This window comes from Alexandromys fortis, unplaced genomic scaffold (genome assembly GCF_014885135.2).
Source record: "Alexandromys fortis isolate MF-2015 unplaced genomic scaffold, M_Fortis_MF-2015_v1.1 scaffold_4, whole genome shotgun sequence".
NCBI classification, from domain to species: domain Eukaryota; kingdom Metazoa; phylum Chordata; class Mammalia; order Rodentia; family Cricetidae; genus Alexandromys; species Alexandromys fortis.
Genome location: NW_026067944.1, coordinates 25789448 through 25815160, shown reverse-complemented (window position 1 = coordinate 25815160; position 25713 = coordinate 25789448).

The window sequence follows — 25713 nt, the reverse complement described above, 5'->3', positions numbered from 1 at the left end:
AAAAAAAAAAAAAAAAAAAAAAAAAAATCAGAAACTTGCTTAGAGGCTGAGGAAAAAATGAAAGAAAACCTATCCAGGTGTAGCAGTGACTCTGGGAGGAGCCTCGGGTGTGGTTGCAAAGCCACAAGTAAGCGGCTTTTTCGTGAATTTGTACACCTTGTTTGGTGCCACTATGTAGCACAGATTCTAAAAAGTCCCAATAATAAATGTCCAGAGTCAGATATAAGGGAAAATGCTGAGAGATCAGAGAGAGGAAGGACGCAAGCCATAGCCACCTTACCTACTCCACTTCCCAAATGAAAAAGCAATGAGTCCCTGTTTTCTCCCACCTCTCTGCCCAGCCATATCACTTCCTGTGTCTCTGTTCAGACCTCCAGATCTCTTTGGTTAGCTAGTGGCTAGCTCTGTCCTCTATTCTTCATTCAAGCTTTATTTGTGCTAACGAGATGTCATCATAAGAGCCTGAGAAACCAGGCATAGTGACAGAAACCTAAAATCCCAATACTTGTAATACTAAAATGGGAATATAACAAGAGGGAGGTCAGACCCAAACAGAATAGTTATGTCTCAAAAATAAAAACAGAAAATTAAAGCATATGAAACAGAGAAAAATAAAAACAAAGAATAGAGAATACATACGAGATATACTTTGCATCTTGAATTGTGCAGTTTTTCAGTCTGCTTAATTTGGTCAGGACATGAGAAACAAAACTTGAATAGAGAAGAAATCATACATCTTATAAAATATTGTATCAAAAAAGTATGAAGAAATTATATAATTAAAAGCAAAGAGATAAGCAACTCGCCCCGTAGGCAAAACTCAAAATTTCTTAAGTGTCCAATTAACACATAAAATCCAATTACTATATCTAGTCATTAAGAAAATATGAATCAAAACAATGATGAGATACATATATATCTTGTAGGACAAATGATAATAAAGACAAATAATAATTAGTGTTGATAATGATACAGATAAATTGGAATAACTATCTATTTTGGGGGAAAATAAACATATTGTAAAATATCTTTGTAAAATTCATAGATAGGTGCATTTTTACAGTGTGATCCAGTGATACTTCCAGATATACAGCCAAGAGAAATAAAAGCATATGTTCACACCAAAACTTTCACACAAATGCCCATAATGGTATTATCCATAGTAGCCCAATAGTGGAAAGGTCATTTGACTAACGAAGGGATTACTAAAATGTGGCATAGCCACATAGCAGACCATTACATGGCAAGAAGAAGATTGAAGCCCTACCAAGTTTTAAAACATGAAACAAACTTGAGAAAGTCTTCTAATGCTAGTTAGATGGACAACCGATATTTGTCTTTTCTACAGAAGGCTTGGACAGCCCTGCAGAGAAGGCAGCTGTGTTCGTGGTTATGGAGAGCTCAGAAGTGCAGGAGTGGGGAGTGAATAACAATGTAGATGTTTATTTGTGCAGTAATGAAAGCACTCAGAATCCACACTGGTGGCAGGAGCACCATTCTGTGAGCGTATTACAAACCTTTCAAGTATACACTTTAAGTGGGTCAATTTTATGGTAGAAGAAATAATTCGAAAATATTAAAACCTCCCAGATATTAATAATGACACCCATGTATTTGTAACATTTTGGAAGATGTACATAAGTATTCTCTGAACAACTTTGAGTCATCTAGCCAATAAACAATGTATTAACTCTATTTATTGTCTGTTTTATCTCAGAAATGTGGCTTTCAATGTAGTTTGTAACATTTATTCTTAGGTAGTTCCTGTTTTGTAGCCATCACTGTTTTTTTTTTTAATCTTCATTGTTCCCTGATAGCATGTATACATACATTGATTTTGTAAAAGTCACCTGTAATTGTTATATTCTCTTCCTGAATAGATTACTTTGTATTTTGTGCACAAATAAACATGCCACCTGCAAATAACTATATGTGATTTCCCTTTCAAAATGGATGCGAGTTGTATCTTTTTCTTATCCCACTGTCCTGACTAAACATTTTCTTAAGGTCCTGTGTAAAAAGGAGCATAACAGTTACTTTTTTCTTTATTTCCACTTTAGGGGGACACATTTAGTCTTTTCACATCGAAAATATTCATAAATATAGTGAAGAAGGAGTTGTAGATTCTATTTACTCAGTGGCTGGTTTGATGTGAGGCTATGCACACAAGAGCATTGGTCCATAGCTTTATTTTTCTGTATCAGAATTGGCTGTTTTGATGTAGCTGGAATATTGTCCTTATAAAGGAAATATGATTTCTCTCCTATTTTGTTTTCCTGCAAGAGCATTTTCAGTTTTTGAGTTGTGTTATTGTTGTCATGGTGTTTTAAGAGTTTTCTACATGTTCATCTTCTTAATCTTATATAATTTTCAAATTTATTATGGTTTTGGAGATACATTTTGTGCCAGTTAGAACAAAATTAGCCTCCCTTGGCTTATAGGTAATGGCACTTTTAGGAGGTATGGACTTGTTGGAGTGAGATCTTGTTGGAGGAAATATATAACTGTAGGTAGCTTTGAGATTTTAAATACCCAAACTAGTCCCAGTTTCTCTTTCTTCTTGCTGCCTGCAGAACAAGTTGTAGACGTCTCAACTACCTTCCAGAACAATGTCTACAGCCCACCATTATGTTGCCAAGTTCAGTTTACTACAAATTCATTGAGGATTTTGTATTAATTTAATTGAGGGACTTTAGAATTTAACTTTGTATATGTATTTGCTTGCTTTACAGTGTCTTTATCTGACTTTAGTTTCAAAGTAATGTTAGCTTTATAGAATAAATAGGAAGTTTTTTTTTTTTATCTTCAAACTTTTGGGGAAAGATTGAGAAAATCCCAGACTGGTGGCACAGGTCTGGAATGTCAGCTCCTTTGGAGGTTAAGACAAGAAAACAGTATGTGCAGAAACATCATAAGCTACGGAACAAGTTCAAGGCCAAGGTGGAGTACTTAGTGAGATAATATCTTAATTGGAAAAATAACAAACAAATGGGAGGCTGGTATATAGCCCAGTGATAGGATACTCGCTTAGCAATTGTGAAGCCCTATGTTTAATTCTTTGTACTCAAAAGCAAAACAAAACAATTTGTCTTATTTACTTTTCTGTTGCTATGAGGAGATACGAAAACTGAAAGAACTCACGGAAGAAAGAGTTCACATTGGGGCTTACTGTTCCAGAGGGTGAGTCCATGACCATCACCATAAAAAGCATGGTACCAGCCGGGCAGTGGTGGCGCACGCCTTTAATCCCAGCACTTGGGAGGCAGAGGCAGGTGGATCTTTGTGAGTTCGAGACCAGCCTGGTCTACAAGAGCAAGTTCCAGGACAGGCTCCAAAACNAAAAAAAAAAAAAAAAAAGAAGAAGAAGAAGAAGAAGCATGGTACCCAGCAGGCAGACACAGTGCTGGATCAGTAGCTGAGCATTCGTTATTCTCATCTATAAGAAGGAGGGGAGAGGGAGGGAGAGAGAAGAAAAGAGAGAGAGAGGAAAAGAGAGAGAGAGAGAAGAAAGGGAATAAGGGGAATAAGAAACACTGAATGGCATAGCTATTTGTTTCTGAAACCTCCCTTAGTAACACCCTTCCTCTAACAAGACCTAATTTTGACCATTTTATCCTTCCAATTCCATGAACTGGGCACAAAATATTCTAATAGATGAGCTTTTGAAGGCAATTCTCATTTAAACTATCACATAGTACAAGATACTCACTTTTACAAAAAGTTTAAGAGACCGTTGAGTTCTTGAATAATCACTAGTGAAATCATCAGGAACAGTACATGTTAGGGAATTTTTAATTACTGACAATTTTCTTGTCTATTATAAGTAGTTTTTCCTTGTTAAATAAGGATAAAATAGTATGTTGCACGGTATGGGGATTATGCTTTTAATTATAAGTATTTTAAGAGATTCTGCTTCTTCCTGAATTGGCCTCAACATATTAATGCCTGGAGAAATTTTCAGTTCATATAGGTCATCTAATCGGTTTGACATTTCTTTGCTCATTCTTTTTCATGGCAAAAATTTAGACCAAACTAACATTTTTTTTTAAAATGTACAATAAACAACAGGGGGATGTGTATGTTTTCCTGATAGACATGACACATTTATCATATTCTAGATCATAACTCAAATATTTATGTATTAAAATGAACACATTATATAGAGCATACTCTACTGACAAAATGGAATTAAATTTTGAATTAACAACACTATGTCTAGGAAAACCCCTACATAAGTTGAATGAGTAATAACTAAATAGCCTATAGATAAACTGATGAATACTATTAATCTTTCATGACTACATACGGTTATAGGATTAGAAAAAAATGGAAGATAAAAAGAAGCAAAATAATTTTAAAAATAAAACCAAAACAAACAGAAAAATACTTCAAAATTCTGTTATTTGCCTCCAGCTTAAGTCGGCCTCAGCTTTCTGTAGTCTCTCACGTGTGTTCCCTTTGGCTACCTGGTATTAACCGTGTAGGTACATTTAATAAATCAGCCAAGAATATCAACATTGTGTGCACAACGGTTTGAGACACTCCTTCTACAATCCCATAATCAGTTTTTTTCTTCTCAATTTCTCTCTATATATTAGCATCCCAAAACTTCAGTTTCCCACATCAACAGGATTTTAGCTTCCTGTTGCATTTCATAAGTCATCCCATTTTTATATTTTGGGTTGTGAGCTTACCCTTTAATGGCTGAGCCATCTCTTCCGCATAAGCCGTCACATCTGCAAACATTATTTTTTCTATCTATTTTTCCCTCGTCTAACAATTTTCATTTTAAAAACATTTAAAATATTAAATAAAATATTTGACTGTGCTTTTCCCTCTCCCAACTTTGTATTCTATTTACATCTATCTAAAACAAAATATTGAGGAAGAACCAAAAACAACAAAATCCAATACCCATCCTCACACACACATACAAAGCCAGAACAAAGCAAAATGAGAAAGAAACCACGGTAAAACAGAGTTCGTTTTATGTGGACTAAACAGAATTTTCCGTGTACAGAACTTGGAGTGTTTTTGATATGCCCAGTGGGACTCCATTGGAGAAACTGGTTTTTCCCTATCTAACAGGTATCAATTGCACATAGCTTCTTCGTTAGGATGTGATGTTATGCCCACATACCCTTTTCAATGTTTTGATATTGTCTGGCCCAATTCAGGATAGGTCTTGTGTAATACTGAGAATCAGTTCAGATGTTGTGTCTGCTGCCAGATCCCCTATGAGTTCATATGTGTTTCAGTCTATTTACACAATGGAATTTTCTTCAACGGTCAAGAAAAATTTAGTTATAAAATTTCAAGTAAATAGGTGAAGCTATAAATTGGTGTAGGACTTCCTTCTGTTTGTGTGTTGCTTTCATTGGTTAATGAATAAAGAAACTGCTTTGGGCCTGATAGGGCAGAGCTTAGGTAGATGGAAAAGACAGAATTGAATTCTGGGAGGAAGAAAGCAGAGTCAGAGAGAAGCCATGAATCCTCTGCCTGAGATGGACACCCATTAGAATCTCCAGTAAGCCACTGCCACCTGGCAGTACACAGATTAATGGAGATGGGTTAAACTAATATGTAAGAGTTAGCCAATAAGAAGTTAGAGCTAGGGGCTGGAGAGATGGCTCAGTGGTTAAGAGCATTGCCTGCTCTTCCAAAGGTCCTGAGTTCAATTCCCAGCAACCACATGGTGGCTCACAACCATCTGTAATGAGGTCTGGCGCCCTCTTCTGGCCTGCAGGCATATACACAGACAGAATATTGTATACATAATAAATAAATAAATAAATAAATATTAAAAAAAAGAAGTTAGAGCTAATGGCCAAGTAGTGTTTAATTAATACAGTTTTTGTGTGGTTATTTCAGGGCTAACCTAGCCAGGTGGCCAGTACAAACAAGGGACCCTCTCCTTGTAACGATAAATAGTCATACTTGCTGAGGTAATCCATACTCAAATAGACAAATATTATAAGTTTTCTGTTGTATGTAAATATTAGCTTTTAAGCTTTAGATATGTGTGTTTCAATCTGAGTAACTATGAAAGTTAAGCTAGCAAGTTAGCTAGTAAGAGACCAGAGGGGACGACGGAAGGGGAAATTGAATGTGCTGTTATGGAAAGTTAAAGGGGATACTGCAGCAGGAGGAAAATTGGAAATAATGATGGGATAGCAGGGTAAAGGAGGGAAAAGGAAGAGGACTAACCTAACAATAAAAACCTTTTGAAAAACCATGTGAAAAACTACTTTAGAAGCTTCTTAAATTATATGCATATCTGAAAGTAATCAAAATTATAACACCATATAATGGGAGAGACATAAAATGCTCCAACTAGACATCTTATGCCATCAACTAAAAGATCCAGTACCAGGAATGGATTACATCTTGTTGATTCATTGGTCAAAAGAGGTCCATGAGACTCACCCCCCCCCAAATATTGTAAATTATTGTCAAGCTTATTGGTTGTTCTCCATAGCATGATGGTTAGAACTTTACTGAAGATAGCACTTACTTATATTGTCAAACACAGAGAAGGTGAGATGGTGGGTAGCTAGATGATTCATCCTTATGACTAGCACTCATGGTGCTGGAAGACACTTTGCAAGCTCCTAGTAGAGAAAAGCAATTATCAATGTCACCTAGCTATAAACCATATGACCTATTATAGTAACCTTCCTACAAAATATTTTATTTGTAATTCTTTTTAACTTCTGAGATAATAATTTAATTAAGACTTTTTTCCTTCCATTTCCTCCCTCTAAAACCTCTGATATACCCTTTCTGGCCCTTCTTCATATTCATGGACCTCATTTTTTCTAATTTTAATTTATGCATATATACATAAATATATATATACATATATTTTCATAAATATAACCTTCCCAGTTAATGTCTTAATTAGGGTTTCTGTTGCTTTGACGAGACAGCCATGACCATGGCAACTCTTATTTAATTAAATGTTTAAAGGAAAACATTGAATTGGGTTTGGTTTACAGTTTCAGAGGTTTAGTCTCTTACCTTCATGGTGGGACATGGCAACTTATGGGCAGACATGGTGTTTGAGAAGGAGCAGAGAGTTCTACATCTTTATCTACAGGCAACAAAAGCAACTGTATGTCACACTGGATGTAACTTGAGTATATGATACCTCAATACCCACTCCCAACATTAACACACTTCTTTTTAACAAGGCCATAGCTACACCAAGAATGCCACACATTTTAACAGTGATGATCCCTAAGGAGGTCATTTTCTTTTAAACCACCACAGTCTGCATAGTGTTACTTATATTTATGTTTTCAGAACTGACCATTTGGCACTGCATAACCAGTTGGTGTGCTCTTCCCTGGGGAAGATCACCTCTTCAACCGCCAGCTTTGCCATTTGCCTATATGCTTTCGCATAGCTGCCAATAGTGTTAAGGCCTCATGGGCTTTCCTTCTGCACAGTTTTATATGCTAATTAGTCCCATCTGTGTTCATATCATATTTGGGTAGTCATGTTGGTGTTATTTTATAGGTATGACTTATGAAATTACGAGGAAACACAACTCACAGAAAAATCCCTGATCATTTATTATTTGTGATTGTAATTACATCACTCCTCCTTCTATTTCTAACCTCCAAATTCTCCATATACCACTCATTGCTCTCTCTTAAATTCATTATTTTTTGTCACATATGTGTGTGTGTGAGAGAGAGATAGACAGACAGACAGAGACAGAGAGCGAGCAAGGGAGGGGGAGAGAGTGAAAGAGAGAGGGAGAGAGAGAGTGAAAGAGAGATACTATGTGTGTTTATTCTTTAACATAACCTACTCAGTTTGTATGTTATTGCATGGATGTTTTCAGGGCTGGCTCCCTGGTAGTAGATAACTAATTGGTGTGTCCTTCCCTGAGCAAAACTATTTCTCCCATTATCAGCATTCCTCAGTTGTCTGTAGTTTTCTATCATGTTGAGGGTTCATGAACGTTCCCCTGCTCATTTTAGCGTGTCTACTTTTGTTCTTTTTTAATCTCATGTCTAGGGAGTCATATTTCGCAGACTTTACATGTATAGCCTATTCATAGGAGACCCGGTCTGACAGAAAACTATCCTATTTTTGGATAATACTCTTTCTGTTCCCACTTCCTCTGCAATGAACCCTGTGTTTTGGGTGCAGGAGTTGTGTGTTGCTGATGCCATACAAGCTGCCAGGGTAGGGGAGCAACCCCAAATCCCACCCAGCTGTGATACCTATAAAATTTAACAACAAATAGCATTCCATGATAATCTTAATGGCACAGCGGTCTCATGCAAATGTTGGTCATGACCAACAACTCTCTAACTGGACTTAAGTTGCTCTCAGTGGGAGGGAAATCTTGTCTGGTGCTGGGAATCTACTGACTACCCAGGAGTAGTTACATCATGGATTTTGGAGGAGAACCTGTAACTGTTTAACAGTTATTTTGCTGAACCAGCCACAGGTAAGTGTAGCCCCTATCTGTCATTAAGGAAACTTCTCTTTTCAACAGATGGAGATCATTACAGAAAACCATGGGTGATCAAAATGTAGAACCATAAAGACCAGTCCCAGCTGATATGCCTATAGTCATTACATTCTGTTACATGCATACTATCCTTAAAGCAAAACTGTTCAAAGGTAAGGTCTTTCTCTGCGTGATCTTTTTATTCAAGTGTCTGATTGCTCCAGATCTCTTCTTACCTCACTGCTTTTCAGTATCTTAAAACATCCTTCAAAACTTTGTCACTGATTTCATAAAAAGAGTTATTCTTCCTGTGATTCTGTACATATTTCTGGGATTTGGGCAAACAAACAACTTAAGTGATTCTTAGCCTTAATGAATCATCTGGATATTATACTAAATTCAGGACCCAGTTCAGTAAATGTGAAGTGAAGCCCAAGATTCTGCTTTTAAAGTGAATCTCTTGGTGGTGTAAGTAGTCCTATCTACACCATACACTGTGTAGCGAGACTCCAAGGGACAAATAGCGAGAAAGGGGTAGTCAATTTGGTGTTATTTAACACAATTTTGGAATGCAATGGTTAGGATTATCCAACTTCTATTAATAATGAATTGCTAGAAATGATTGTAGAAGAACAAGTTTCGGTATTGATAAAGCCTGCGTCTACCTCATTAATAGATTAAACAGTGCTGTAAGCATGGTTATCTCTTAGCCAATTAAGATAAGCTCTGAACTTGTCTTTCTAATGTGTTTATTGAGATTGGAACTATTAATGGATTCCATGATAAATACTGGCCTATAATAAATCAATTATATTATTCACTTAGAAAAAATTCTAAAATAACTACCAAAAACATATTTTACAAAGGACTAGTACTAACCTGTCCTTCATGCAGGTTCATCTAAGAAATTGAAAGGAAGTTACCTCCTCCTGGTGATCAGTCCCATTATCTGTCAGCACCAAGGCAAGTCTGTACTAAGACAAGCCATTAAACACTGAAGATTTTATCCTTTAAATAATATCTGAGTCCAACTCAACCACTCTTTCTCCACTATCATTGTCTTAGATTAAATATTGGGGCCTTTTATGACTCCAGTTTTTTCTCCTTTTGTTCCACATCAAATGTTGTTACCTCAGGTATTCATTTAGTCTGTGTCTTAAAATCTTTACAGTATTACTTTATCTAATTCATTGTGAGAGTAAAGTACACAAACTCTTCACAAATGGGACAACCTAAACATAATAAGGGCAATATACGGCAAGCCAAGCTAACATCAAACTAAATGGAGAGAAAATCAAAGCAATCCCACTGAAATCAAGTACAAGGCAAGGTTGTCCACTCTCTCCAAATCTGTTTAATATAGTTCTTGAGTTTCTAGCTAGAGCAATAAGACAACAAAAGGATATCAGGGAATAGTAATCAGAAAAGAAGTCAAACTTTCAATATTTGCTGATGATATGATAGATTACATAAGTGACCCCCAAAATTCACTTATGTGTTGGGACATAATTGACTGGCAAATAGGATTAATCAGGCTAGCTTTATTATCAGCTTTATTAAGGGTAAGAAGGGGATAACTTACAAAACCAAGGTTCCAACGAAGAGCAGGAAACAGAAGGGAAGGCGGGAGCACACCTGCAACCTTTATAAGTAAATATTAGCCCAAGGGGATCCTGCCCTTCAAGCAAGGTGATTGGCTGAGCTTCCCCTACATTTATGTAAACTATCATATCATCAGCAAATAATGAACTTCTACAACTCATAAACCTTCAATAATGTAGCAGGATACACGATTAACTGAAAAAAAAATCAGTAGCCTTCCTTTACACAGATGATAAATGGAGTGAGAAAGAAATCATAGAAACATCATCCTTCACAATAGCCACAAATATCATAAAATATCTCTGAGTAGCTAACCAAACAAGTGAAAGACCTGTATGACAAGAACTTTAAATATTTGAAGAAAGACATTAAAGAAGATGCCAGATAATGGAAAGATCTTCCATGCTCTAGAGTAGGTAGACTTAACATAGTAAAAATGGCAATCTTACCAAAAGCAATCTACAGATTCAATGCAATGTCCATCAAAATCCCAACAATATTCTTCATAGACCTCAAAAGAAAAGTACTCAACTTCATATGGAAAAGAAAAACACCCAGGAGAGCCAAAACAATCTTGTACAATAAAAGAACTTCTGGAGGCATCACAATCCCTGACTTCAACATCTACTACAGAGCTACAGTACTTAAAACACTCTGGTATTGGCATAAAAAATAGACAGGAGGACCAATGGAATGAATCAAAGACCCAGGTATCAATCCACACTCCTTCAAAGACATGATTTTTGACAAAGAGGCAAAAAATATCAAATGAAAAAAGAAAGCATATTTAATAAATGTTCTTTGCATACTGGATATCAAAATGTAGAAGAATAATAATTGATCCATATCTATCATCATGCATAAAACTGAATTCCAATGGATCAAAGATCTCAATGTAAAGCCAACCACACTGAACTTCATAGAAGAGAAAGTGGGAAGTACACTTGAATGCATTGGCACAGGAGATCACTTTCTAAATATAACCCCAGCAACACAGACAATGAGAGAAACAATTAATAAATGAGACCTCCTGAAACGGAAAAGCTTCTGTAAAGCAAAGGACATGGTTAACAAGCAAAATGACAGCCTACAGAATGGGAAAAGATCTTCACCAACCCCACATCAGACAGAGGTCTGATCTCCAAAATGTACAAAGAACTCAAGAAATTGGTCATTAAAAGAACTCGTAATTCAATTACAAAAGGAGTACAGACTTAAACAGAGAACTCTCAACAGAGAAATATAAAATGGCTGAAAGACACTTAAAGAAATGTTCAACATTCTTAGTCATCAGAGAAATGCAAATCAAAAGAACTCTGAGATTCCATCTTACACCTGTAAGAATGACCACGATCAAAAACACTGATGACAACTTACACTGGAGAGGATGTGGGGAAAGGGAACACTCCTGCATTGCTGGTGGGAATGCAAGCTGGTACAGCCCCTTTGGATGCCAGTGTAGTGATTTCTCAGAAAATTAGGAAACAACCTTCCTCAAGACTCAATAATACCATTTTTGGGTACATATCCAAAGGATGCTCAATCGTGCCACAAGGATATGTGTTCAACTATGTTCATAGCAGCATTTCTTGTCATAGCTATAACCTGGAAACAACATAAATGACCCTCTAATGAAGAATGGATAAGGAAAACGTGGTACATTTATACAATGGAATACTACACAGCAGAAAAAATAATGACATCTTGATTTTGGCAGGAAAATGGATGGAGCTAGAAAACATTATTTTGAGTGAAGTAACCCAGACACAGAAAGACAACTATCACATGTACTCACTCATAAGTGGTTTTTAAGCATAAAGCAAAGAAAACTAGCCCACAATCATAATCCCAGAGAATTTAGACAACATTAAGGACCCTAAGAGAGACATGCACAGATCTAATCTACATGGAAAGTAGAAAAGGACAAGATCTCCTGAGTAAATTGGGAGCATGGGGACCATGGGAGAGAGCTAAGGAGAGAGTCAGGGAGGTGAGCAGAGGAAAATGTAGAGCTGAATAAAATTCATTTAAAACAAGAAAAAAAGATCTCATGATTTTTCTGTTTTAATATTTAATGACTCTCTACTATTAAAATTCCCTGACTTTTTTGCAGAGTCCTCTTCCTGTTCTTCTCCAACGATTAACCGATGGTTCTTTTGCATTTCTGGGAACTAGCTGCTAATGTCAGAATTGTTGAAATTATGTAAATATTAGTGTACTGCAGAAGAAGAACAAACTAACAGGGTTTTATATGCACCACCATTGAGCACAAAGCCATTTGGTTTTCCTCCAGGTTGGGTAAGGCATTTCTGAACAGAAGCTACACTCAGGTATCTTTGAGAAACACGCAGCACCAGACAAAGCTTTACAGAAAACATTGTTCATTTTCATTAGTGTTTTCATTTACTGAACTCCTAATACAAGCTGGGATATCTTCCTAATAAATGGCTCCAATCTTACTGCCCAGCCAATAGGTAATTAAGAACTAGAAATGAGTCATGCCCCCTGCACCGCAGATGAGACCTATTTCTGCTATTTTAAAATGGATCTTAGGGGATTTTATTTCCTCAGAAAAACATTCTTTATGTAAAGCTTAGTTCAGTCATTATAGTTCAGATGAATACAAAGTTAAAAGTGATTTAATGTGCAGTAATTTGACTAAGGATCCCGATCACATGAAGATCAGATATTACAAGAAATGATTTGCAGTGCACTTTAATTTTTTCCTTTTATTAAAACTAGATATTTTCTTACATAGTATATCCTGGTTATAGTTTCTCTTCCCTCTACTCCACCACATCTCCTCATCCATCTGGATCACCTCCTCAATTCTCTCTCTTTTAGTAAAGTAAAAATGCTTCTAAGGAATATCTACCTATCATCTATCTCTCCATCTATCTGTCTATCTGTCTGTCTGTCTATCTATTTATCTATCTATCTGCATGTGTGTGTTTGTGTTTAACAAAAACTAGCACATCAGAATTGAACAAAATAAACTGAAGGGGAAAAGCCCAAGAGAAGGTATAAGAAACAGAGACCCATTCATTCAATACTTGGAAATCCCATAAAAACATTAAACTGGAAACCATAATATATACACAATGTACCTGGTACATACCCATACAGGTCCTATGCAGGTTGAATGTTGAAAATGTTGAATGAATGTTATAGAGAGACGACAAACAATCTGTTGAATATTCTCAAACTCATCATCTACATTACAAGGAGAATGAGGTCTCTTCTGCAAATGATGCCTGGGAGTGTTTATGTTTTTGATATGTGCTTCTACTTGTATCTAATAAGATGAATTATTATTTAAGGATATGGCTGAGGGAACTGAAGTTTAGCTGGAATGTGCCCTAGTATTGGAATCTACATAATAATGCCTCTATAACCATGAGCCCCAGTAGCCACTCATTTTTAATCACTCATAACATAGACAATCACTGTTAAATATCTTTGTTAAATTATGCATTTTTCCTCCATCTCAATATGTTCTGCAAAAGACGAGATGTGAAAAGCACATTGGTTGACCTATGGGTTTTGGAAAATTTGAGAGTATGTTTGCTTTTGTCATAATGGGCATTATTTTTTGAGATCTTGTTCCCATTTTGCTGAAAAATTTACTAAAACCCACAGTCTGGATTTGAAAACAAATTTCTATTTAACTAAAAACAATCTAAAATACATAGCCAGCAAAATTCATTTGCTGCCCTTATGGCAGCAGTAGTTCAAAGAAGATCCTAGGCCAATTTACCAGAGATAAGACAAATAGATGCTACAAAAAGATGTATGATACAGTCTATAAAGGATTAGGGGAATCAAACATATGTCAAATGTTCAAAGATCATCAGAATGTGTTCTGGATAAAAAAGGAAGAGATAAGAAATCTTGGAACACTTTTCTTCTTACCAAAAATGTTAAATTTAATTCTTATGAAGAAACTACATTATACTGCACTTCATGTAATGTGGGAGAGAAAAGCACAGACATTATGAACAAATGGTATAAATTCTAGGAATCACATATGTGTTATGGTAGTAATTCATGGGACCCTACTGTGTTACAGCTAAGTGTTATTTGGTTTGGGCGACTGACTGTGTTTCATTAAATTTCCAGGAACCCATCTCCTTTTATTTAGCAAGCCTAACCTTATCTTCTTTTAAAGAACCATCCCTCTTGGTTTCTTGAGCTACAAACTTCAAGTGACGGCAATTTTACCTTCTGTTCCCTAGATACTAAAGACTTTCTCACTAAGTATGGCATTTCCTGACTACAAATGTCCTCGAACTATTACTCTCTGCATCAGGAAAGGAGTAACCATTCTCTAAGGGTAATGTCCAAATGGAGCCTCTGAAAGATTGGACACTATATGGCATAAACTCACTGAATAAATTTGGTGAGTGAGAACAGTATTGGTTCTAAAAATACCATTTGGCCTGAAGCCAGCTATACTACTGGGTTTTTCAACAGTAAACAATTTCCATTTATTTTGCTATTAATTCAAACGGGCTGAGTTGAGTTTTTGTAATTTGAATCTCTAAGAGTCGTGGTTAAACATGGTATGAGGCATATGTAGTTTAAATGTATTTTAGTGAGCTAAAATAATGCACTCAAAAGTATTTTGTGGGCCAGAAGAGGTGACGCAGCAGTTAGGAGTGCTGCTGCTCTTGCAGAGGACAAAACTCATTTCCCAGAACCTGTGTCAGGTGGCTTACAAACACTTATATTCAGCTCTAGGGTTTTTGAAAGCCTCTTCTGGTTCCCAGAGACACCCACATATATTCACATACACACATAAACATATACATACAAATAAAAATAAATATTTTAAATATATATTTTGATTAAGCATAATCATACTTAGTCACAAATCATGGATTAAATAAAAATTGTCGCTTAATTACATCTAATATATAAAAAACAGGATTCAATGTAATATGTAAGATATATGATAAAGGTACAAAGTATTGACAAAATAAATTAAACACTTTAAAAAATGATGCATATTCTATGTCTTTGGATTGTGATTCTAAATGTTATTCAAATGTCAACTCCTTCCCAATTGATGGCTAGATTTACTACAATACCAATAAAATTCTAAACTTTCCTTTTAAACAGAAATTTAAAAAGCTACAGAAATACAGAGAGCTAGAATAGCTGTATTGATTATTTAAAAGATGGGAAAATTTGGAGAATTTATATAATATTTTTAAGACTTTCTAAAGCTAAAATAATTAAGAAAGATTGAGAATGGTATAAAAGTAGACTTGTTGTTCAATAGAAGAGAAGACATTAATAAGTATGCCCTCTTATTACCAAACAATTGGCTTTGGTCAAAGGCACAGTAATGATTTGATGACTAAAGGTTATTCTTACCAATAATGTATTGAAGATCTATCTACCTCACATTATACCAAAAGGAAATTGTAGTAGAATACAGTCAAAAATCTGCAAGCTAAAGAGAGCTCACTCTAAAATGTTTTAATTCTAACAGGCAATGATATCATATGTCTTTAATCTCAGTATTTAGGAGGAAAAGCTGAAATCCCTATAAATTCAAGGTCAGCCTTGTCTACATAGTAAGAACCTGCCTAAAGAGGAAAAAGATTTTGATAATGATTGAATATTTTTACATGTATTCTGTTATTGAGACAACATGAACTGGATTAAAGAAATAACATAGATTGATTTTGGCTTGTCTGATTTATATTTGTATTAATTTTCTTTTCATTGCTCTCGAATTCTTTTCTCTAACAACATGAAAGTTTCAGAAGTACCATTTCCATACAAAGAGAAAACTACAAAACTTCTAGAAAAGCAATGAGAACAAGACGGCAAAGAATCCTTCAAACCTTAAGAGTGGATGGCATTCTTGTATATGAAATAAATCAGAAACCATAAAATGAAAAATAATAAAAACTCAAACTGATCAAAATGTAAAATGTCTGTTCCCGAAGGATGCCACTATCTAATGAAAAGACAAAACTCTTTCTGAGAGAAAAAAAAATGTTCGGTTAATATTATTCATTCACATTGAAAACCTTTCTCATGTAGTTCTTAAAGTAGTAGTCAACTCTTATGAAACATTGTGGGAATAATTTGTAGTATTACAAATATGTTGCATAAAATTCCTATATTTATCAGTAAGATTGATTTTCCATATGCTTTCTTATATGTTCAGTAGTTGTGTTGAACTTAAAAAACTCATATTAGCCTTTCCGTATAGGCATATGTAATGATGCCAGCAGTCTCTGTACCTGGGAAGGAGTTATTATTATTATTTATAATCGCTATACTATTTACTACTACTACCCCTCTACTTTTAAGTAAATTTTGAAGCATACAATATTCTTCATGCAAAATTTATGCTTTTATTGATGGTCATAGCAGTGTTTTGACAGTTTTTATTTGGGATTTATGTTGTTGTTATTGTTTTTGTTTTTTATTTTCTTTCAGCATTTTGTGGATATTATCTTACTCTCTTTGATTTGCGTAATTATTTTTGAAAAATTTATTGGTAGTCTTCGAACTCTTCTCTTGTGTATATGATGCTATTATATTTCCCTTTACTCCTACAGCTGTGATTTGACAATGTAATTTTAATATATCTCAATGTAGATCTCCTTACATTCAGTCATGGGGGCTTGCTTTGAGCATTATGACTCTCTAGATGTCCATTTTGCTCCCAGATGTGTTTATTTGCATTTATTTTTTAAAATGTTTCTCTTGTTTGATTATGATTTCTCTTTTTCCTCTTTCCATCACTCTGTGACAGCAAGTGACTTTGTTTGATGTTATTTCTGAAGTCATAAATTTGATGTTATTCTTTTTTAAATTATTTTGATTTTGTTGCTGTTCTCTGTTTAGGCAATGACCTGTGTTCAAGTTTCTAGCATTGAGGTTGCTGTTGAAGCCCTTTGTTTCTTTATTTTCAGTTGTCATTATTATAATTTCTTTGTGTTAGGCTATAATGGACTGTATCTCTTGGCTAATTTAAAGTGGTGTTTTCATTATCGTTGTCAATCTGTGTTTATTTGTTCTTTGCTGAGTTTCTCTAACACAAGTTTTAATTCTGTATCTGGGATTTCCTGGATCTCTCAAATTAGTTCCTCAAGCTTCCCTCTCCCTTAGAAGTGCCATGCTTCCCTAATTAACCATAATATATTGCCTGCTGTGGAGGCCAAAAGATGTGAGACTCTTCGGCCTTGTCTGAAGGTCAGAGAATTTGAGTTTATTTTGCTCTTTCAAGGTTGTTGACAACAAGTGTGGTTACACACTCTTACCTAGTGTATGATTACTTGGTGTTTTGGACATTAAGATGGTCCATAGAGGTAGTTCCGCTTCACCTTGATTAAGGGCCAGAGAATTCAAACATACTTCTGCTGCTTCTTTTGAAATAGGAGGTTTGATTTAGGGAGTTACTGCCTACAGGATACTTGGCCTTGGGTGTTTTCACTGGCCCAAGCATCAAATACGTTTCTCAAGAATTAATAGCTAGATATCTCAAGTATTGGGGCAAGAAATTGTTCTGGTTGTCCTTGGATCATGTTAAAAATAATCGTTTGCCTTCTTCCCCCCTTTTGTATTGAGGTATAAAAGTATATGGAAAAAATAAATGTGGGCGGGCAAACTCAGCACTTAGAACACAAGAATTCAGTATTGGCTGACTTGCCCTCACATTATTATCCTATGGTCTCTATGATTCTTTCTTCCCTTGGTCCCTCCTACCTAACTTTTCTAATCCTCAGGTTCCTACCCTGGAACATATGAACCTATCACAGCTAGCATCGTGGCAGAAATCACCCCAAAAAAGGTGGTTCCCAGCAGCCTGCCATTTGTCCATCCTTTGGGCTTCTGTGTGGAAATTAAGCTTTTCTTTTTCCCACTTGCTTTTCTTTTGAAACTTTTATTTTATTGTTTGAAGCCTTCATAAACACCTATATGTTTAACTTCACTGGAATTCCAAACTTTTAATATGTCTTGTAGAACTCAGCAGAAGTCCTTTTTATCTATTCATGATTGCTAAAGTGTTTCTGAAGTAGGACTGAGGCATTCAACCTTCTATTCTGCCATATTTCTGAATTCATTATTAAAATCTTTCCAATTTTTATCTGCTGTAAACCTCTCAGTTGGCTAGAGTGGTGGTATACTCACCAAAGTACTTTCTGTGCAAACATGAAGACCTGAGTTCAAGCCCCAGAACCAAAACTAAAAAGCCACAAGTGATTTGTTTGTGATCGTGGGAGGTGGAGATGATCAGATCTCTGGAGCCCATCTGTTGAAATAGGAGCGGCGGGGCTGTGTCCCCAACACCCCGGCTGCTTGGCTAGCTCATGCCCGAAATAACAACACACAAACTGTATTCATTTAAAGAACTGCTTGGCCCATGAACTCTAGCCCTTACAGGCTAATCTTGCACCTGGACTAGCCCATTTCTAATGATGTGTGTAAGCACCCCAGGTGTGCTTACCGGGAAGAGTCTAGCCTCCGTCCATCATGGGTTTGAGCTTCATGCGTCTGCCTCAGAGCACAGAGCTATTGCATCTACCTGGGAGGGCTGAGCATGGCGTCTCTGCTCCAGAGCAGAGCTCTCGAGTCTCTCCGGAAGCAGAGCAGAGTCTGACCTCACTTCCTCTTCCACCCAGCATCCTATTCTGTTTATTCCACCCACCTATGTTCTAAGCTATGAGGCCAAGCAGTTGGTTTATTATAATTAACCAATTACCTTCCTCCATCACCCATAGGCCAGAGAGCTTAACATAGTACAGAAATCACAGCTATACATATAGCATATAGAGAACAACTGAGGAGGAACAATATCTAAGGTCATCCTCTGGCTTCCACATACATATACACATATGCATATGTGCCCTCTTACATATACAAACATGAACACACACACACACACAATTATTTTTAAGAACGTTAATCCTATTCCAAAACTAACTGTAACTGTAGCACCACATGGGTTAACCTAGCACCCATTTGCTTCAAACGTTTGCTTTTATGACACCTCATTTGCTCTCCAACTTTCAACAGCACAGGGAATTGACACTTCTTTCTACCTTAAGGATATATGGGTTCCCATGTGTTGAATCTCAACAGCTTCATTTTATTTTTTAATCTGTTGGTTTAGCTCTCCATTATCCAGATATTCAGCTTACTGCTGTGTCCTTGGGGAACTGTGGGTATGCAATGTTGTACACTGTGAATATATGAACAAATACATGAGATGAAACTCTGCCTAGACTGTTTTATTTATCATACAGGTTCCAGTTACATGCTTTCCTCATACCCTTTCACTTTTCTCTATGTTTTTTGTTATTAAGATAATTAAGTAATTGCAAAATGAGATATTCCATAAGTATGTTTCTCATATATAAAAATACCACAAGAGTGGGGAAAGTCAGTATTCTCTATGGTGTTATCACCATTTCATATTTTTTATTAAAAATGTGGGAAAATAGGATCAAGATAGAGCTCCCAAAATAAAGAATTTATCATTATAGTTAGCCACAATTTGAAAACAAAACAAAAATTGCCCCAAATCCAGATATTTTTAAAAGTATTACTTTACCAGTAGCAGAACATCAAATACATTTTAACCCACAAATGAATCTCTGAAAATGTAAAATTCAGAGCAGGAAAAATGGTTGCTTGAACCAAATTAAGCTTAGAATATGTCTTAGTAAACCAGAAAGAGAGCAGAGCATCGATAAGAGTGTCCATATCAGAATGGAGTCATTCTCTTTGCCCTAACATGTTGAACACTCATCAGATAACAGGATGTGTTAAATGAGGACTTTTCTTCTTGCTGAAGCCTCCTAAGTGAGAATAATAAGCAATAACCTAGGTGCTAGACATATTTACAGGATTTGGTATAAGACAGCAAAGTAATTTTTATGACCCTCATCCCTTAACCTCCAACCCATATAAAAGAAAATGCCAAACCTTGACAGGAGAGGTTTCCAATTCAGCCTGTTTCTTAAAGTAGGATTTTCCCCTTTTTATTTTTTCTTGCAAGCCAAATACAGTATCAGAAATGTTAATAAAGTGAAAAGTTGGCCTGAAGGAATCCTAACATACGACTTTCTTTGTGAAATCCATTAAGTTGACAAAACCTGCAAACCCTTCTCATATGGTAAATTTATTTTTTTTTTTTGCTTATATAGAAAAGAAAGTTTTTCATGGAAAACTAATAAGGATGAATGACAATGCAAAGATTATTTAGAAATCTGTCCTTAATGTAAAGGGGAAAATGGAGGAATATATAATTTACATGCATGTGCATGTGTGTGCAATAAAGGAGAAACATGTTAAAGATGATTTGGGTGACTGATAAAGTAAATTAATAGTAACTAAATAGAAAACTGAACGTATACAAATATATATACTTCAGAAGAGGCCTATAGACACCCAGTCCCAGTGAGAAATCAAATTGATAAGAAAAATTATAAAATAATGTTCTTCCATGAAAGCACGAATACTATCAAACAAAAACTCCAGTGCCAGAAATGGTTACTACTTTATGAGTTGTTATCTACTTTAGTCCTATAGACTCAAAACCTTATAGGATATTACTGTAGCTCTTGATAATATTCCAGAACTTAACCCTATTCCTAAAGATTTCACATATTTGAGCCATAGAACATGGCAAATTCTACCTGGTATTTACATGGAAGCCTTATCTCTATTGGCTAGCTTCTATAGTCCTGAAAGGTGTTAAGCATACCACAAAGGAAAATAGCAATCACCAGTCTTACACACTGTAAACCCTGTGAGCTACAATAGTGACTTCCCTAGTAAGATATTCCCATTAGCACAGAAGTGACACCATTTTCTAATTGAGTTTAAGGGCCAGTTCATGAAGTAGAACCCTTACATGTTATCATTATCAGGGCCAAAAAAAAAAAAAAAAAAAAAAAAAAAAAAAAAAAAAAAAAAAAAAAAAAAAAAAAAAAAAAAAAACTATAGCTAAATGTGTCATAAGCCCTACAGGAAAGTCTACCAGAAAACTATTTTGCTAAAACAACATAATTTTAGACTTAGTCCTGGAATTACTACTGAATACATAAATTAGTATATCTCTCAATCCTCATCTGAGAAGCTTCTTGCTGCAGTAGATGATACACAGAGGCACACAACTTGTTAGTGCACAGAGCATAAGAGACTTCGGGATGTTCAGTCATACATAGGATATTTGTGCCATAATCTTTTATTCAAGACCCAGAGATCTTCTAAGAGTCAGAATTGGTAGATTTTCTGGACAGAGTAGGGTGGTTGCATATATGAACTCACAGCGGTTGTGACTGCAGGTGCAAGACCTATGCAAGCTCAAGTCAGACTACATCCTATTTCCTGAATATATTTTGAGACAAGGTATCTCTGAGATGCAAAGACTATGCTTTAACTTATTCTGCGGCACGACTCTTCCAAGTCACTAGAATTACAGGTGTGAGCCACCATGGCAGATGAATTGCAAGGATTTTAAAAATCCATATGGAAAGAGAATATACGTGGTGGAAAGAATGGAAGAAGGACAGAAATAAAAAAGGAAGAAAAAAACTGACATCAAGAAGAACTAAGAACTTGATGCCAAAATAAGGAGTGGAAGCAACCCATGGTGCTAACAAAACCATATGTTTGTCTGTAAGGTCTAATTTTTTAACAGCCTCTAAGAGAAGCTGAATGTGGTAGACATATACATTGGAATGGGATCTCAGTCAGTTTCAAAGATTCTGAGTCACAAAGTCCTGAGTGAAAAACATTTGTGTTCTGAGGGTTGTTCTTATTTCCCTAGTACCATAAGTACACATGATAGACACTTCCAATTTAATTCTGTGAGTCAGTCACAGCTAAAGAACCATGAATTCATAGAGCCTCCAATTTCATAAGCAGACACTAGCAGATTTTCATAGACTTCATCCTGGAAGAAGATATCTTTCCTATACACTAAAGTTGCTACATTGTCTTTTTCTTGGGAATGATATTTTTTGTCTTTCAGAGCTATTTACAAAAAAAAAAAAAAAAAAAAAAAGGAAAAGATAGTTAATACGATGCCAGGAATGTCTCTCTGCAGAAGAAGAATAGAAATACAACCTGAAGGACTTTCTCCTACCAATATCTAGGAACTATCTAGGACTGAATAGATCTCCTTTGCTTGAGACAGGCCATCCTGACAAACTCTTTCACTGTGAAGTCAACATCAGTACAGGAAATGGTCAATAACAAAACCATGCCTACTAGCCAGTGATGAAACATAGAAAAGATTTGTTCAATTTGGCTGACAGATGAAGAAGATGTACCCATGAGAAAGTTCAACCCTAATTAGACAGTATATAGACAAAGACAGATTTCAAACATCTGTAAAAGCTAGGATACAAATTAGGGGAAGTAACTGTTACCGGTAGTGGAAATAGAGCCAGAAAGTCAAGACAGAATAAAAATTTCTAAGATGAAGATGAAGATGACAATAGAGATGATGATCTCCATAGTTACCATAGCAATTGGCACCCCAACTAGCCATGAATAGTTGTTCCTGTTTCCCCACGGCCACCCAGCATTTATTTTACTTTGGATTCTACTGTTGTTGTTGTTTGATTTTCACCTTAGTCATTCTCACTAGAGTAATATGAAATATCTAAGTATTTTTAATTTGCATTTCCCTAATAGTTTAAGATACTGAACATTAAAAAATATTTCTCAGCTATTTTTATTTCATCATTTGAAAACTACATATTCAATTTCATATTACTTAAGTATTTTGTATTATCTTCTTAGATGTGCCTTCTCATTCTTTTATCTTTTATTAAGTTGCTTTTTATATAATATAACTATTTTATATACTGGATACACATACAAACATTTTATCTAAATTATTTCCCCTTGCCTCTCTTATATCTAGCCCCTCTCATGCCAATACCACTCCCCTCAAATTAATGTCATCTTTTTCTTTAATTGTGTGTGAGTATATAAATGTAACCTGTTAAATTTATTTAATGTTCCTCATATGCATTAAATAACCAATTAGGTGGCTCATCCCTGGGAAGACTAATTCTTCCCCTTATACAAATCATTAAATGCCTGTAGTTCTTCATCTAGGGGTGGGGCTGTGTCAGATTTCTTCCATTCATGGCAACTGGTATCAACTGATAGAGTGTAGTGAATTTTGTAAATGCTACAAAAAGAAAGTACAGCTAATGGAAAAGATGTAATACAGAGAACAGTTAATTTTTTCCTATCAAGTTAGCAATCTTCATAATAATAAATCAAACAAAAACCTTCAGCCTGAAAACTTTATAATGAACCTGTGGAATATTGTTAATAAGAGAAAAATAAAAAAACTTGGAGAACTTAAGACCCAAGATGTATGAAGTACACATAGTCCAGATATGGCAACAACGGTTATGGCAATCACTCAAGGCTGGATCACCACATTGTATATATTTAAAATGCTTTCAAAGAAATCAGATAGTTTCATTTGTTAAATACCATTAAGATTTGGCTTAAAAAAAAAGGAAAATTGAAACCTGAATAAATGGCAAGATGTGAAAAAAAAATGATAAGGAAAAATTTAACCAATAAGTTGGCATGGTATAGATAAGTAACTATTGGTCATAATAAAGAAAAGAAAACTGATTCTCCTGGGTTTCAAAAGAAATTGAAGTAACTTCTTCAGTCAAACATGGGTCATGCAGTCGTTTGAAAAGGTATGGGCCCCATAGACATGTGTTTTTGAATGCTTGAACAAGAAATATGTCACTATTAGACGATGTGGCCTTGCTGTAGGAAGTGCAGGGGTGGGCTTTGGTGTCTTATATATGCTCAAGCCACATCCACTGGGCAGACTCCTGCTGCCTGCAGATCAATGCATATAACTCTCAACTCCTTCTCCAGGACCATGTCTGCCTGCATGCTACATAACTGCTATGATAATAATGTATTAAATCTCTGAATTTGTAAGCCTCCCCCAATTAAACGTTTTCCTTTATATTAATTGCCATGATCATGGTATCTCTTGATAGCAATATAAACCCTAATTAATATAACTCTGTATAGCTGGAAACTTTTCTGCGTGCCACTGAGTCCCCCAGTCCCCCAGTCTCTACAAAATAATCACTCAGAGGCTTAATATTAATTATACTTCTTTGAGTGGTGACTCAGACTTATTACTGGCTAGCTCTTACACTCAAATGAATGCATTTCTATTTGTTTTTATTTTACCATGAGACTTGTGACTTGTTACTTCACATCAGCTACTGGCATCTCCCTCAACTCTACCTTCTTTATCCCTATATTTCTGCTTAGATTTCCCACTTAGATATATTCTGCCCTCCCATAGGACAAAGCAGTTTTATTCATCAACCAATCAAAACAACATATTCACAGAGTAAAGAAGGATATCCCACATAAGCAATGGTTTGCAACTTACATTTGTGAAGTCCTTTTGCTTGATAGGATGGGATATAGAAATATTAATTATTTATCTTTATAGTATATAAGCTCCAAACACAACCTGTTTTTTTTTTGTTCTTCATGGGAAATATAGCATTAATGAGAATAACTACTATATACATTTTAATCCTTGAGGGTTTCTGAATAAATTTTTACTCCAGTTTAACTTTTAAGATGGTGATAGAGACAGTATGAAGTCACTCTACATAGCACCATATTCAATGTATAAGATCAACCTTTGACTTAAGATGAATAAAAATGCCTGCCACTAATCAATTACTAATTTTTAGTTTTATTCTTTTGTTTGTTAGTGTTTATTACTTCTTAAGGTCCATCCTTTAGTAAGATTTCTTCAGATCATCCTTAATTTTTTCCTGGAAAAGTCTACTTATCACACCACTCTTGGCTACTTAGTCATCTCTTGGCTCTGAAAATGGCTCACACTCCATGCCTGATGACTTCCTTAGTTTTGAGTATTAGAAAGACATTTCATTGAATACCTTTTCAAGTGAATTTGTCTCATATTTTCCTTCTGGATAAACAAGGATTTTACATTTTGATGAGGCACACAAGTAAGATGTTATTTCCATTAGAATCATAGGAAAGATGCATAATGTCACTATAACCCATCCCTCTTGAGGTAAACCTTGATCATGAGATTTATGGGAGTGTTTGTCAGGTGTTTTTCATGGTAAGCCAGTTTTACTGTGGTTCCATACTGTACTCTTCTTCAAAGAAAGTCACTCTGTTGATGTGGGAGTGTGTGGACAACTCAATCCACTGAAAGCCTGAGAAAGCTGGGGAAAGAGTAAAGCATGCATGTTTTCTTGGTAGCAACAATTTTTCGAGTCTACTCTCCATGCTAGAAGCAAGCAAGCGCTCTCATCTAAGAGAGGCTTCCTGACTCAGCTTTAGCTGCAAAACCCTGCAGCTCATTAAGAGGTCCTGCCACAAAACACTTAAACGGTGTTGACAAAAAGCTGAATGCATGCTTTTCGGTTTTCAGCCGTAGCAGGAAAAAAGCTGCCCCGTTTAAAAATGCTAGCTTTCTGGGCCATCCTGCAAGGGCAAACTCTGACTGTTTGAGGCAGGAGGGCCAGCTACAGAGAGAGGACTTGAGTGTTGTCTGTTGTAGCTCCCTTGCTGGCAGAGACCTTGAAATGCCAGAGTTGTGGCAGTAAACA